This window comes from Podarcis liolepis (assembly GCF_965112155.1).
Source record: "Podarcis liolepis genome assembly, chromosome: 10".
In the NCBI taxonomy this organism is placed as follows: Eukaryota; Metazoa; Chordata; class Lepidosauria; order Squamata; family Lacertidae; genus Podarcis; species Podarcis liolepis.
In genome coordinates this window covers 7,845,941-7,860,284 of record NC_139562.1, presented here as the reverse complement: position 1 = coordinate 7,860,284, position 14,344 = coordinate 7,845,941, and the positions used below count along the sequence as shown (strand labels likewise).

Sequence of the window (14,344 nt, the reverse complement as noted above, 5' to 3'; positions counted from 1 at the left end):
GTTCACCAGAAGGAGCTTAGTCATGCTGGCCACATGACCCGGAAGCTGTACGCCGGCTCCCTCGGCCAATAAAGCGAGATGAGCACTGCAACCCCAGAGTCAAACATGACTGGACCTAATGGTCAGAGGTCCCTTTACCTTTTATATTTCAAAAAGTAAAAACCAGGACACCCTGGTTGAGCTTTTTTTTGACAAACCCAACAGGTGATGTTTTTGGTTGACTTCTCTAAGATCAATTCCGCCTTTGAAATCCCGGAAATGTCTGGAAAGATCTGGACGAACAATGGGAAGGGAAGAAACTTGGCCAGCCCCCTCCATCGTCAGGAGCAGAGGTCGGATTAGAGTGCCAACTTCCAATTAACACCTAAATTATGTGGCATCTAAGCTATTAGCGAATGCGTAGGGAGTTGAAAGCTCTCCAAATAAAAGCGCCTCCACAGGTGAGCAGCCTTTGTGATTATTTAACTTCCCCAAACCAGGAAAGATCCTGTTTCAGAACATCACCCACCTGAACTGTCAGTGAGCTGTATGTGTGTGTGTGCGCGCGCGCATGTAAATCATGCATCCAGCGACAGCAACTGCGCACTGTTGAGAAAATGGAAAACAGCTTGAAAGTTGCTTCCCGCCCTAATGGGGAAAAGGCTTACCTAATTATGCCTTCTCGCAATTTCCTTTTCCTGCTTTCCTTTGAGAAATTATGCAGACAAAAATTAGCCCTAAAGTTGTTATTTGCTTTCAGAGTGGGGCCCTTTGAGCCATATGTCTAGATAACTTAGAGCTAAGGAGACAACTCCATTATTGGAGAGGAAGAAAGGAAGACTTGCTGTGACACACATCATCTTGCGTTCCCCCCCCCTTCTTCCCCCACCAACACCACGGCTGCATGACATTCGCTTCCCAGACTCCTGCCATTTTCCGATCAATGCCACTCCGAGCTTCTCTTTATTGCTTCCATGTTGACGAGATGTTATTAAAATATTATGACATCACCCCACTGTAATAAACTCCCTGTACAAAGCACTGTGACATTTCTCGACAAGTGGCTGACAAGGCTTGCTTTAGGCAGACTTCTGACACTCTTTGTGAAGTATTAAAATGGGTGTCTCTTCCGTCCTCACCTCCTCTAGTCTCTGCTCACCAGGAACACAGGGGATCCCACAGCACTGTCCTAGACTGGGCCTGACCCCCCTCAATTCTCTCCCCAAATCAACACCTGCAAGTTTGGAGCACTCCTTTGTTGTTAAAGATCTAGAATCCTAGCACTGGAGAGTCAGAAGGGACCACAAGACTCATCGAGCCCATCTTCCTGCAACGCAGGAATCTTTTGCCCAGCATGGGGATCAAACTCACAACCCTGAGATTAAGAAGAAGAAGAAGTCTCATGCTTCTGAGCTATATAACAACAACAACAAATTATTTATATGCTGCCCACTGACTGGGTTTCCCCAGCCACTCTGGACTGCTTCCAACACATATAAAAGCATAATAAAACATCAAACATTAACAATTTCCCTATATAGGGCTGCCTTCATGTGTCTTCTAAAAGTTGTATAGTTCTTTTAGGGAAGTTTTTAATGTGTGACATTTTAATGTATTTTTAATCTTTGGTGGAAGCTGCCCACAGTGGCTGGGGAAACTCAGCCAGATGGGCGGGGTACAAATAATAAATTATTATTGTCATTATTGTTATTATTTATTTCCTTGACATCTGATGGGAGGGCATTCCACAGGGTGGGCACCACTACCAAGAAGGCCCTCTGCCTGGTTCCCTGTAATTTTACTTCTCACAGTGAGGGATGTTGGAGAAGGGGAAGTTCTTAGTACCCATCCCACTGCTGACACCACTGGTTCCTATCTTCAACAAGGGATGCGGGTAGGGCTGTGGTCTAAACGACTGAGCCTCTTGGGCTTGCCGATCAGAAGGTTGGTGGTTTCAATACCCATGACAGGGTGAGCTCCCGTTGCTCTGTCCCAATCTAGCAGTTCGAAAGCACGCCAGTGCAAGTAGATAAATAGGTACCACTGCGGTGGGAAAGTAAACGGCATTTCCATGCGCTCTGGTTTCCATCACGGTGTCCATTGTGCCAGAAGCGGTTTGGTCCTGCTGGCCACATGACCCAGAAAGCTGTCTGTAGACAAACATCGGCTCCCTTGGCCCGAAAGCAAGATGAGCCCCACAACCCCATAGTAGCCTTTGACTGGACTTAACCACCCAGGGGTCCTTTACCTTTACCTACTCATCTCCAACAAAGGAACCACTGGAAGGCCCTTGAAGCTGGACCTCAGTGTTCGGGCTAAACAATGGGGATGGAGATGCTCTGTTTGGTATACAGGGCCTGGTTTTTTAATAGCGCTGTGCTATTTTTATTTTCTGAATTTTGATTGATTTGTTTTTGTATTGTTCCTTTCTAAGGATTATGCTCGATATGTTATTAGCTCTGTGTTGCTTTAGTGTAAGCCGCCTTGAGTCCTGGTCTGGTGAAAAGGCAGGATGATATTGTTGTGATTGTTGTTAATAGCAATAGTTTGACTTGTGCTGCCCCCCTTGCTTCATACCACCGACAGTAATGAACAAAAGGCTTGTGCAAACATACCCGTTAATAACCAGAAGCTGAACAAACAAGGTAAGACAGGCCACTGACCTGACGATAACGGCAGGTCCTACAAAGATGAGCATCTGCAATGGATGACTAAGCAGACTGTGATTGGACTTCTTATAATAAGGAGAGCAACACCTTCCAAACTGACAGCGTATGCCAGCTGCTTTGGAAGGAGCAAAGCGAACCAAAACAGAATTGGTGGAAGAAGAAGAAGAAGAAGAAGAAGAAGAAGAAGAAGAAGAAGAAGAAGAAGAAGAAGAGGAGGAGGAGGAGGAGGAGGAGGAGGAGGAGGAGGAGGAGGAGAAGGAGGAGGAGTTTGGATTTGATAGCCTGCTTTATCACTACCCAAAGGAGTCTCAAAGCAGCTAACCATCTCCTTTCCCTTCCTCCCCCACAACAAACACTCTGTGAGGTGAGTGAGGCTGAGAGACTTCAGAGAAGTGTGACTGGCCCAAGGTCACCCAGCAGCTGCATGTGAAGGAGCGGGGAAGCGAACCTGGTTCACCAGATAATGATTCCACCGCTCTTAACCACTACACCACGCTGGAGGGAGGAATTCACACACAACCAATGCTGTAGAATGGAGCAGAAAGAGACAGGGGCGCCAAATTTTAGCATCACACAGGGCACCGCTGAAATTTGAGAACCCAGCGTCTGCTGCTGCCAATATGGCTCCCAACAGATTACTTTTGTGGGAACGCAACCCTCAACAGGAAAAGGTTTCCCACCCTAAATGGGAAGTATGTATTGCTACTAACTCTGGTAGAGTAAAACCAAAGCACTCTCTTTTCCAACAATAGCTTCTTCTTTCTCTTGGAAATGTCTCCCACATAAATTTTCCTTAGGGCTGACTCCTTTTCGTCGGAAACCCGTTTGCTAGCAAATATTGACTCATAAAGTAAAACCAGACCAATCCTGTAGTGGTTGCGTTTTGTAACCGCTCCTCCTCTTCATGTTTGGGGTAAAGAAAATGAAGGGGGGGGAAGGAAGCACTGGCAAATCCAAAAATAGCTCATAGCTTATAAAAAGAATGAAATGGCAACTCTCCAATTCTGGAATAATATCCAAGTTTATTTGTGGGTGTTCTGACCCAAGGCGGCTGGGCTCTTCCTCACTGCAAAACAGCCTGACGCAATCCCTCTTGATTTATGATGACTTCACATCTCACAGAGAAATCTATCATTTAAAACTGCAGGTTTGTCGGGAGAGGCACCGAGGGCTTGATTTACTACGGATTCACTCCTCGGGACACAATCATCCCAAATCCAACCGTCAAACAGTTTGCAAGGCTGATAGAAAACATCAACTCTTTTCTTCTTCATGCACAAGCATTGTGGGGGAAACTATGTCTGGAAACGTAGGTTATTAGAACTGATTCCCTTTGGAGAGAGCTAAGCGGGATTCTTAGCTGAGGTGGAAATAGGGGGACGTAGTGCAATGGAGCAAACATCAATCGGGTTTTCTCTAGATTGACGTTTGGTCCAATTTATCGCTAATTTATTGGCTTTCTTGGGGAAAGCAGTGGGGCAAGGGCCACATTGCTCAGACCCATGCCTAGAAAGCACAGAGACAAGCAGAAAACTGCTTTCTAGGTACCAGAAAAGTGCAATTCTGGATGAGCCCTTGGGTTAATAGTAGCGCTCAGGGTTTTTTCCCCCAGCTGGAATCTGCTGAAACAAAGTTCCAGCACCTCTCAGGTGGGCGCCATTGCCATTCTAGGAAAATGATAGAGATGTTCTTGGTGAGTTCCGGCTCCTCTTCTCCTAGAAAAATAGCACTGGTAGTACTGGTGAACTTCTAGAAGAATGTAATGATGTAAGAAAAGCCTGCTAGATTAGGCCAGTGGTCCATCTAGTCCAGGGGTCTGCAACCCGCAGCTCCAGAGCCGCATGTGGCTCTTTTACACCTTTGCCGCGGCTCCGGGGCGGATACTAACGAGGGGAGGAGGCGCATTGTGCGCCCCGACACTCCCCACTGTGGCAGGCGCTGTACTGGCTGTGACGTCGCATGGGTCACGCACCGTCCCGACGTCACCTTCCCACCCGCCCACCCACTACATTGTAAAGGGCATGTACGCTGGTCACTGTTTTGAAGGGGAGTGAAGAACACACACACACACACACACACACACACACACACACACACACACAAAGGTAACTTGTTAATTTAACGTTTATTTCTATGAGGAGGAGTAATTCTGAGGGGTCAAACAAAAAATAATAATAAAAGTGACAAAAAAGTTATTTTTATAATGACGAGTTTTGCGGCTCCCAGTTTTTTTTTCTTTGGAAACGGGTCCAAGTGGCTCTTTTTGTCTTAAAGGTTGCAGACCCCTGATCTAGTCCAACCTCTCACAGTGGCCAACCAGATATCAGTAAGAAACCTACAAGATGGATTAGAGGAAAGGAGCCCTCTCCCCTTCGTCTCCTAGGCAACCAAGACTCAACCCACCCAGAGGAGTGTTTGTCTTCTTGCCCAATCTTGGGATTCTGGCCATTTTCCATGCTGGGCTCAGACCATCCTTCAAAAGGAGGGCAAAGTCATTTTATTTGATTATTTCATTTCTATACTGCTTAATATATTAAATACAGTGGTACCTCGGTTTTCGAGCATCTCGGAAGCCGAACATTTCGGTTTTCAAGTGCTGAAGAAGTAATTGCTTCCGTTTCAGCTTTTCCAATTGAACTTGCAGCCAGCCCTTTGCGCCTCGGTTTTCGAACATTTCAGAAGTTGAACGATCTTCCAGAACAGATTACGTTCAAGAACCGAGGTACCACTGTATATATCTTAGCAATGTACAAGCAAAATATTTTTTAAAACTTCAGTTACAGATTAAAATGTTTCATTAATACAAAATTACTAATACAGTAGTACCTTGGGTTAAGAACTTAATTCATTCTGGAGGTCCGTTCTTAACCTGAAACTGTTCTTAACCTGAAGCACCACTTTAGCTAATGGGGCCTCCCCCTGCCACCGCGCTGCTGGCACGCGATTTCTGTTCTCATCCTGAAGCAAAGTTCTTAACCCAAGATACTATTTCTGGGTTAGCGGAGTCTGTAACCTGAAGCGTCTGTATATAAGGTACCCCGATATATATAAATATCAGTTAGTTTTCCTTCTGACACACTCTGCCTCTCAGCGTCTGGGTTCTCACCCAGGGTCCATCAAACTCTCAGCTCACCCACAAAAGTCTCACAATGAGAAGAGATCCTGGAAAAAGTATTCAATGGACGCTTGGGTTGCGAATGTGATCCGTGTGGGATGCAACCAGCAGTAACCCGTTCCAGTACTTCCAGGTTTCGGCGGTCTGTAACCCCCAAAAAATGCAACCTGAAGCGTCTGTAACCCGAGGCATGCTGTACCTCACCCTAGTCTCTCACTCTAGACTTGCTTTTTATGGGCTGACTCAAGGTGGATGGTACTGCTTCAGGCTCCCCACAGCTGTTTTCCATTCAGCTGCAGCCTCTCCTCACCCAGTTCCAGGTACAGCAGGTTTGCTGAGTTTCCCAAGGGGTCCAAAAGATGGGAAGAGGGGGGCCCCTCCACTCACAGCTCTTTCTTCACCCTCTGTCCTCTCCACTGGGTGTATTGCTCGTTGGATCAACATCTTAGCTTGCGCCTAGCTTTGTATCTAATCCTCTTCGACATGTTCCGTACCTTGTAAGTGTGCCTTGCTTATGTATCACACTGATTTAAGCATTAAAGTCTCGAGCAGAGACGGAGATGGGAGTTCGAGTTCTTCATCCGGCAGTGAAGGCCAGGATCAGGGAGGAGAAGAGATTTATGCTAGCTGGGAAGCTGGTGAAAATCAACCCCTCTTATTGTTCCCAAAGGGAGAGAAGTATAAGAGCAATATACAGAGGATTTAAGAAGGGCTTGGCTGTTGTCAGCTGCTTAGAGCCTTCTGATTATTATTTTTGAGCTGTGGGGTTCTTTGTAAACCTTGCTGATTGCGGTTGTAATGATATTGGGTCTACTTTATCGAAGACTTCTTCTCATTATCAATATATTGTTACATTTGTGTGCCTTTCAGCACTTGATGTGGTTAGGTAAGAACGCCAGTAACATCTTCTAATACCCAAACAGCTGTCACATGGAAGATGGAGCAAGTTTGTTCTTTTCCTGCTGCTCCAGACGGCAGGACCTGAACCATGGGTAGACAAACTAAGGCCTGGGGGCTGAATCCAGCCCAATTGCCTTCTAAATCCGGCCTGCAGATGATCTGGGAATCAGCGTGTTTTTACATGAGTAGAATGTGTCCTTTTATTTAAAATGCATCTCTGGGTTATTTGTGAGGCATAGGAATTTGTTCATATTTTTTTTCTCTTCAAAATATAGTCCGGCCTACCACATAGTCTGAGGGACGGTGGACCGGCCCCCTGCTGAAAAAGTTTGCTGACCCCTGGGTCCTGAACCAATAGATTCAAATGAAAAGAAAAGAGACTGCAGCTAAACACCAGGAAGAACTATCTGGTGGTAAGAGCTGTTTGGCAGTGGAACGGACTCCCTCAGAAGGCGGTTGACTGTCTTTCATGGGAAGTTTTTAAACAGAGATTGGATGCCGTGGATTCTGAAATTCCTGCATTGCAGGGGGTTGGACTAGATGACCCTTGGGGTTCCTTCCAACTCTACGATTCTATGATTCCATGATTCTAACAGCATCCTCATGTGGTTTTGGATGCTGAGGAAGAACTTTGCCTGATGCTGAAATGGCATCAAGGTGAGCACCATTGCAGCCTCCCTGAAGAGAGCTTTCTGATGGGAACACCCTCCCATCAGATGTCAAGGAAATAAACAACTATCTGACTTTTAGAAGACATCTGAAGGCAACCCTGTTCAGGGAAGTTTTTAATGACTGATGTTTTAATGTATTTTAAATCTTTTTTTGGAAGCCGCCCAGAGTGGCTGGGGAAACCCATCCAGATGGGCGGGGTATAAATAAATTATTTTTTTTTTATTTATTTATTTATTTATTTATTTATTTATTCAAATAAACAATATAGCTCTGGCCTAGTGAGCCCAGCAACTCTTCCCAGTAGGTCCTAGCCCAATGAGGCAGTAGCTAGGACTGAAGGTCCCTGCCTTCCGACCGCTCTCTAAGGCTCCTCCTCTCCCATGTCCTTCCAAAGCAATCTGAGACTTCTTTGCCTTGTCTGTCTGTGCTCCCTTCCTCTCCAACCTCTGCTTCTGCCTCTCGTTCTGGACTGCTCTCTGCTACAACCTCTTCTTGCTCACAGAAGCCTGTTGCCTCTTCAGCTTCCAGCAACTCCTCCTCCCTGTCTGCTCCCTCTTCTCCTTCTGACCACGCATCACCGTCCCACCACCAATCCCCTGGCTCTGAGCCTTCTTCCCCTGGGGGTTCCCTTGGGGGTTTCCCAGCTAGTGCCTCCCACCCTTCTCTGCATCCAGCCAATCCATGACGGTTATGCTGGCTGTGGCAATGTCTGGAGGGCCACCTGTTCTCCATCCCTGCTGTATAGGCAGGCACAGGTAGTCTTTCTGGTAGGCCTGTTCTATTACCCAGAAAACGATGGGCAATCCAGCCATTCCTTTCAATTAGTGGGGCAAACTGAGTACGCCAGCAAGGGGGTTTATTGGGACCACCGTGCGATTCTGGAGATCCAGCCACATGGTTTCAATTATTTAGTACAAAGCTGAAACGCAGGTTGCTAATGCCTAATGGTCTTTTTATCCCTTTAGTGACCTACCCAATAAATTTAGTCTGGGCATGACAAATGGTACAGTATTAACTATTGCATTTCTGCAAACCAAATTAACCCTGATAAATGCACTCTTTCGAAAGCTACTTGCTTTACAGCCTCCAGAGGACCCCTCTGCTCCCTTAAGCATTCATTTCTGAAGCCAATGGCAGGACTGATACGAGGTGGTTTGGACTAACTTTCGCCTTTGCGAACATAAGCTTCCCATAAATTCCCTGCACATTATGGGGGGAGCTCGTGACATACGAACAACCCATAATATTCCATATGAACTCTTTGTTTGGGAAGGCATGGGGCCAGTGGCGTAGCGTGGGTTATCAGCACCCGGGGCAAGGCAAATAATTTGCACCCCCTAGCCCATGGATTTGCGCCCCCCAACCCGTGGATTTGCGCCCCCTAACCCTAACCCCCAGATGTTGCGCCCGGTGCGGCCGGCCCCCCCTGCACCCCCCACGCTACGCCACTGCATGGGGCCATTTCCCCCCCCCTCCTGGTTCAACATTACAAGAATATTATTTATATTGCATCTGAGTGCAATTGTCTTTTTTGAAGAAGAGGCAGAGCTGGTACTAAATCAGCACCTTAAGCTGTTTAGACATCATACCTTGAAAGCACACTTAAAGCACATTCTCCCCCTCCAAGGAATCTTGGGAACTGTAGTTTCCCCCGTAAAGGTAAAGGGACCCCTGACCATTAGGTCCAGTTGTGGCCGACTCTGGGGTTGCAGCGCTCATCTCGCTTTATTGGCCGAGGGAGCTGACGTACAGCTTCTGGGTCATGTGGCCAGCATGACGAAGCCACTTCTGGTGAACCAGAGCAGCGCACGGAAACACCGTTTACCTTCCCGCCAGAGAAGTACCTATTTATCTACTTGCACTTTGATGTGCTTTTGAACTGCTAGGTTGGCAGGAGCAGGGACTGAGCAACAGGAGTTCACCCCGTCACGGGGATTCAAACCGCCGACCTTCTGATCGGCAAGCCCTAGGCTCTGTGGTGTAACCCACAGCACCACCCGCGTCCCGTCCCAGGTCCTAGTCTAACCACTATACCACACTGGCTCTCTTTTTCCATCTTTTTCCTTCTCCACACCTCTCTTCCCAAAAGAATATCTTTCGCTCTTGAGTAGCATGACAAGCCAATTCATTTGGCAAATATTTGCATGAAAGGCGTGCTGTTTAACGGCAGAGTACTCATCTTTCTAACGCCAAGATTTATATCCCCCACTTCTTTTACATGGCGTGTGTGCGTTTGTGTATGGGTTTGGAGGTTTGGGTAGGGAGTACGCAAGGATAGATCATGTAAATGTGCTGAATGCAAACAGATTCCAGATGATCTACATTAGGTCCCCACAGCCTCCCTGTCTGGAAGCACAAGGCAGGCTCCTACCACCAGCTGCCTCTCGTTAATTCATTGCAAAGCGGGGGGGGGGGGAGGACGCAAGGACATGCAAGCCACCAGCGAGGAAGGCTGGAAGGGAAATTGCAAACCAGCCAGGCCTAACTCGGGCTAGCTGCGGAGAATTATTCCCCTAGGTCGCGAGTTCAAATCCAACTGTGGCCAGCAGCTGTCTCCAGCTAATTACTTAGGCGAGGACCAGAGAGAGAACCTCGGGGCATGTTCAGGCATCACCAAAGCTGGTTCAGGGAGATACCTGCCAGGGCTCTAATCACTTGCTGCTTCTGATAAGATAATGCATCTCTCCTTCCGCTGCGGAGAGGGCTTTTGTGGCCTCCGCTGCAGCCGGAGGAAATTATGACAGAATGACAGAATCTTTGAATTGTAGAATTGGAAGGGAACCCCAAGGATCAGCTAGTCCAGCTCCCTGCAATACAGGAATCTTTTGCCCAAAGTGGGGCTCGAACCCACAACCCTGAGATTAAGAGTCTCGTGCTGTATTGACTGAGGCATCGCTGCTGAAGTAAGGTAAAAGGTAAAGGGACCCCTGACCATTAGGTCCAGTCGCAGACGACTCTGGGGTTGCACGCTCATCTCACTCTATAGGCTGAGGGAGCCGGCTTACAGCTTCCAGGTCATGTGGCCAGCAGGACTAAGCCGCTTCTGGCAAACCAGAGCAGCGCACGGGAACGCCGTTTACCTTCCCGCTGGAGTGGTACCTATTTATCTATTTGCACTTTGACGTGCTTTCGAACTGCTAGGTTGGCAGGAGCAGGGACCGAGCAACGGGAGCTCACCCCTTCGCGGGGATTCAAACCACCGACCTTCTGATCGGCAAGCCCTAGGCTCTGTGGTTTAACCCACAGTGCATCGCTGCCGAAGTAGTGGAGGCTAAATGGTGGAGGTTTGTGCAGTGCTGCGATTCAGCTGCATCATCTCAGGGTGGGACTCTTCCGTTAAGCGTGAACACATTATGGCAGCTGTAGCTCAGTCTAATAGCAGACTCAAGTCATGAGTGCCAACAGGTGAAGAGACAACAAGGACGAAGAGGTGGGCATCAGCATGGCCAGGATGGGTGGGCGGAGACAGGAAAAAGAAAATACTTATTTACATGGAGATAAAAGCTATCAGTGGCTACTAACAGTGTTAGGATGCGATTAGATGCTAGGAGAAGATATATTCATTAGATATTATTCTTCCTTCTTCACATTTGTGAGTTGAGCAGAATGCATCCTAATGTAGCTTAAAGGGAAGCTTAGATAGCCAGGAAATCAGCCCTGCGTGCTCACTGGAAGGACAGATCCTGAAGCTGAGGCTCCAAGACTTTGGCCACCTCATGAGAAGAGAAGACTCCCTGGAAAAGACCCTGATGTTGGGAAAGATGGAGGGCACAAGGAGAAGGGGACGACAGAGGACGCGATGGTTGGACAGTGTTCTCAAAGCTACCAACATGAGTTTGACCAAACTGCAGGAGGCAGTGGAAGACAGGAGTGCCTGGCGTGCTCTGGTCCAGGGGGTCACGAAGAGTCGGACACAACTAATGACTAAACAACAACAATCAACAACTACTCCAGGATGCTTTAAGGCAGCCTGGATTTCCCTGGTATTTCCCCCTTTTCTTCCCCCTTAAACAATAATCAGACAAGCAGTCTCGTAAAAGGTAAAAATAGCATTTACCCACTGAGAACACTTGTTGAAGAGTAGCGGATAACATCAACTTTGTTCAGGCAGCCTTAAAATGGTAATTCCATAACAAAGACGTACTTAAGTCTAGCTTTAAAATGTAGTCTGAGCTTGGAGCTCAGACTAAGCAATGGGAGTGCCTCTCGTAGCGTTCTCTCTAGCAAGTTTACAGGAAAACTCTGTGAGCTTCAGCCCCGTCTGCTTCTGCTGCTTTCGATTGGCTGCTGGAGCTTCCTGCAGCCAATCAGAAACCGTGCTTTGGTTTCCAAACGTTTTGGAAGTCGAACGGACTTCCGGAATGGATTCTGTTTGAATTCCCAGGTACGACTGTGTATCCCACAATGGCTATACTTTTGCGTGAAGCAATGCTTCTAAATACCAGTTGCTGGAAACCACAGGAAGGGAGAATAATAATAATAAATAATACATTTTATTTATATCCCGCCCTCCCAAACCGAAGCCGGGCTCAGGGCTGCTAACAACAATAAAATAGTACAACATTCTAAAATCATTTCATTATAAAATTAATTCAAATCAAATTGATGTCAACCATTGGGCCAGAGTTCTGTGAAGATTGCGAAAGGAGGGAGTCAGGCTGTGCCCTGGCCAAAGGCCTGGTGGAACAGCTCTGTATTACAGGCCCTGCGGAAAGATGTCAAGTCCTGCAGGGCCCTAGTCTCTTGTGACAGAGCGTTCCACCAGATCAGGACCACAGCCGAGAAGGCCCTGGCTCTAGCTGAGGCCAGCCTAACCTCTCTGTGGCCTGGGTCCTTCAAGATGTTTTTGTTTGAAGACCCTAAGTTCCTCTGTGGGACATACCAGGAGAGGCGGTCCCGTAGGTACGAGAGTCCTAAGCCATATAGGGCTTTAAAGGTTAAAACCAGCACTTTAAACCTGATCCTATACTCCACCGGGAGCCAGTGCAGCTGGTATAGCACTGGGTGAATGTGATCTCGCAGCGAGGACCCTGTAAGGAGTCTCGCCGCGGCATTCTGCACCTGCTGGAGTTTCTGGGTCAGTCTCAAGGGCAGCCCCACGTACAGCAAGTTACAATAATCTAGTCTGGAGGTGACCGTCGCATGGATCACAGTGGCTAGGTCAGGGCGAGAGAGGTAAGGAGCCAACTGCTTAGCTTGGAGGAGATGAAAAAATGCCGCCTTTGTTATAGCTGCAATCTGCTCCTCCATGGAAAGGGAGGTGTCGAAGATTACACCCAAACTCTTAACTCTTAACAGGATAGGGCTGTTATGCTCAAATCCTGCTCGAGGCGCCTGGTTGCTCACTGTGAGAACAGGATGCTGGCCCAGATCCAGCAGACTATTATTATGTTCTCATGACACTTCTTGAAATGAAAAGGGCTTTTGCCCTGCTCGCCCCAACAGATGCCTGAAAACTGAAAGAGGAGGAGCTCAGTGGCTCTGCACAGAGGAAGCATCCCACGAGTTTGGTGCCACCACCAAAAAGGCCCTGTGCAACAGCATGCATCTTATCATCTACCTCATCTGACAAGGCGATAGGGTAGAGCTCATTGGGATGAAATCCGGATAGGGAAGGTGAAGGATATAAAGCTTCTGTGTGTCTGATCATATATCCCTCAGGGTCAGCTGGGTACCACTGCAAGGAATAATGTGTGAGACATGAGGAAATTGCAGCTAGTTATCACCAGCAATTAATGAAGCACCAGGCGAGAGTGAGAGACAGTTCCTGTGACCCTCACTCAGCAGCTGACCAACTCTGTCAACATACACACAAAAATTAATGAGGCAACACATTAATTAGCACTTGTCTACTTCACAGTCAAGATTCAGAGGTGGTTCTCCTAGGCTTATTATCCTAAAATAGTAACCAAAGAAGCCAGAAATGAGAAATTCCAGGCACATCTACTTGCTGATCATTGCTGGTTTTTTCAAAGGTAGCTATGTTTATCGACAGAACTGTGAATAGGTAAAGGGAGCCCTGACTGTTAGGTCCAGTTGTGGCCGACTCTGGAGTTGCGATGCTCATCTCGCTTTATTGGCCGAGGGACCCGGTGTATAGGTTCAGGGTCATGTGGCCAGCATGACTAAGCCACTTCTGGCGAACCAGAGCAGCACACGGAAACACCATTTACCTTCCTGCCGCAGCAGTTCCTATTTATCTACTTGCACTGGTGTGCTTTCAAACTGCTAGGTTGGCAGGAGCTGGGACAGAGCAATGGGAGCTCACCCCGTCACAGGGATTCAAACCACTGACCTTCTGATTGGCAAGCCCAAGAGTCTCAGTGGTATAGACCACAGCGCCACCAGCGTCCCTAACATATCCCCAACATTCCCACAAATACTAGGCTAGATGGACCAACAGTCTGACCTGGGATAAAGCATGTTCCCCCATTCCTGCTTGAGATCAGCCTTGGTCATAGCTGCTCAGCACCCGGGCTGACCATTTTCAGAGGCAGCACTTGAATCAGTTTCCTCTGAATTTTCTCCACCTGGAAACCACACTATAAAACCTACATCAGCCACAATGTGGCTTTGATTTTGAATGGACTCTCTTCTGCTTCCCACCCCATAATAATAATAACAACCTCTGCCAGTGACTCATTTCGAGCCAAAAAGCATCACTTGAAAAAGCACTTGGAAGCTATCGTCCGGTGTTGCACTTCCTAGGGTGTTGATCTTGTTGGAAGCGGTGGGGCTTTCTTCTGAGTCAATGTCCTTATCTCTCTGTCTTGTGTGCCGTTCTCCTTCTGATTAGAGAAACCTGCATGCTGACATAGGACCAATGCTGGATTTACATATAAGCTAAACAAGCTACAGCTTAGGGCCCCACTCCCTTTGGGGCCCCAAAAAAAATTAAAGGGGGGGAAACCGGATGTACATTTCCAAAACATAAGATAAAAAACAAATAAAATAAAAACTACATACAGCAACAGTGTTTTGTGTTGTGTAGGCTCCTATGATATAAGTC

At 47.5% G+C, this 14,344-nt stretch overlaps 1 protein-coding gene across 2 annotated transcripts in view; it reads right to left on the bottom strand.

Annotated features, from left to right (window-relative positions):
• Nucleotides 1–14,344, bottom strand: part of PLXNA4 (plexin A4) — a 600,353-nt gene that overhangs the window by 571,782 nt on the left and 14,227 nt on the right. The gene's annotated exons all lie outside the window — the stretch shown is intronic.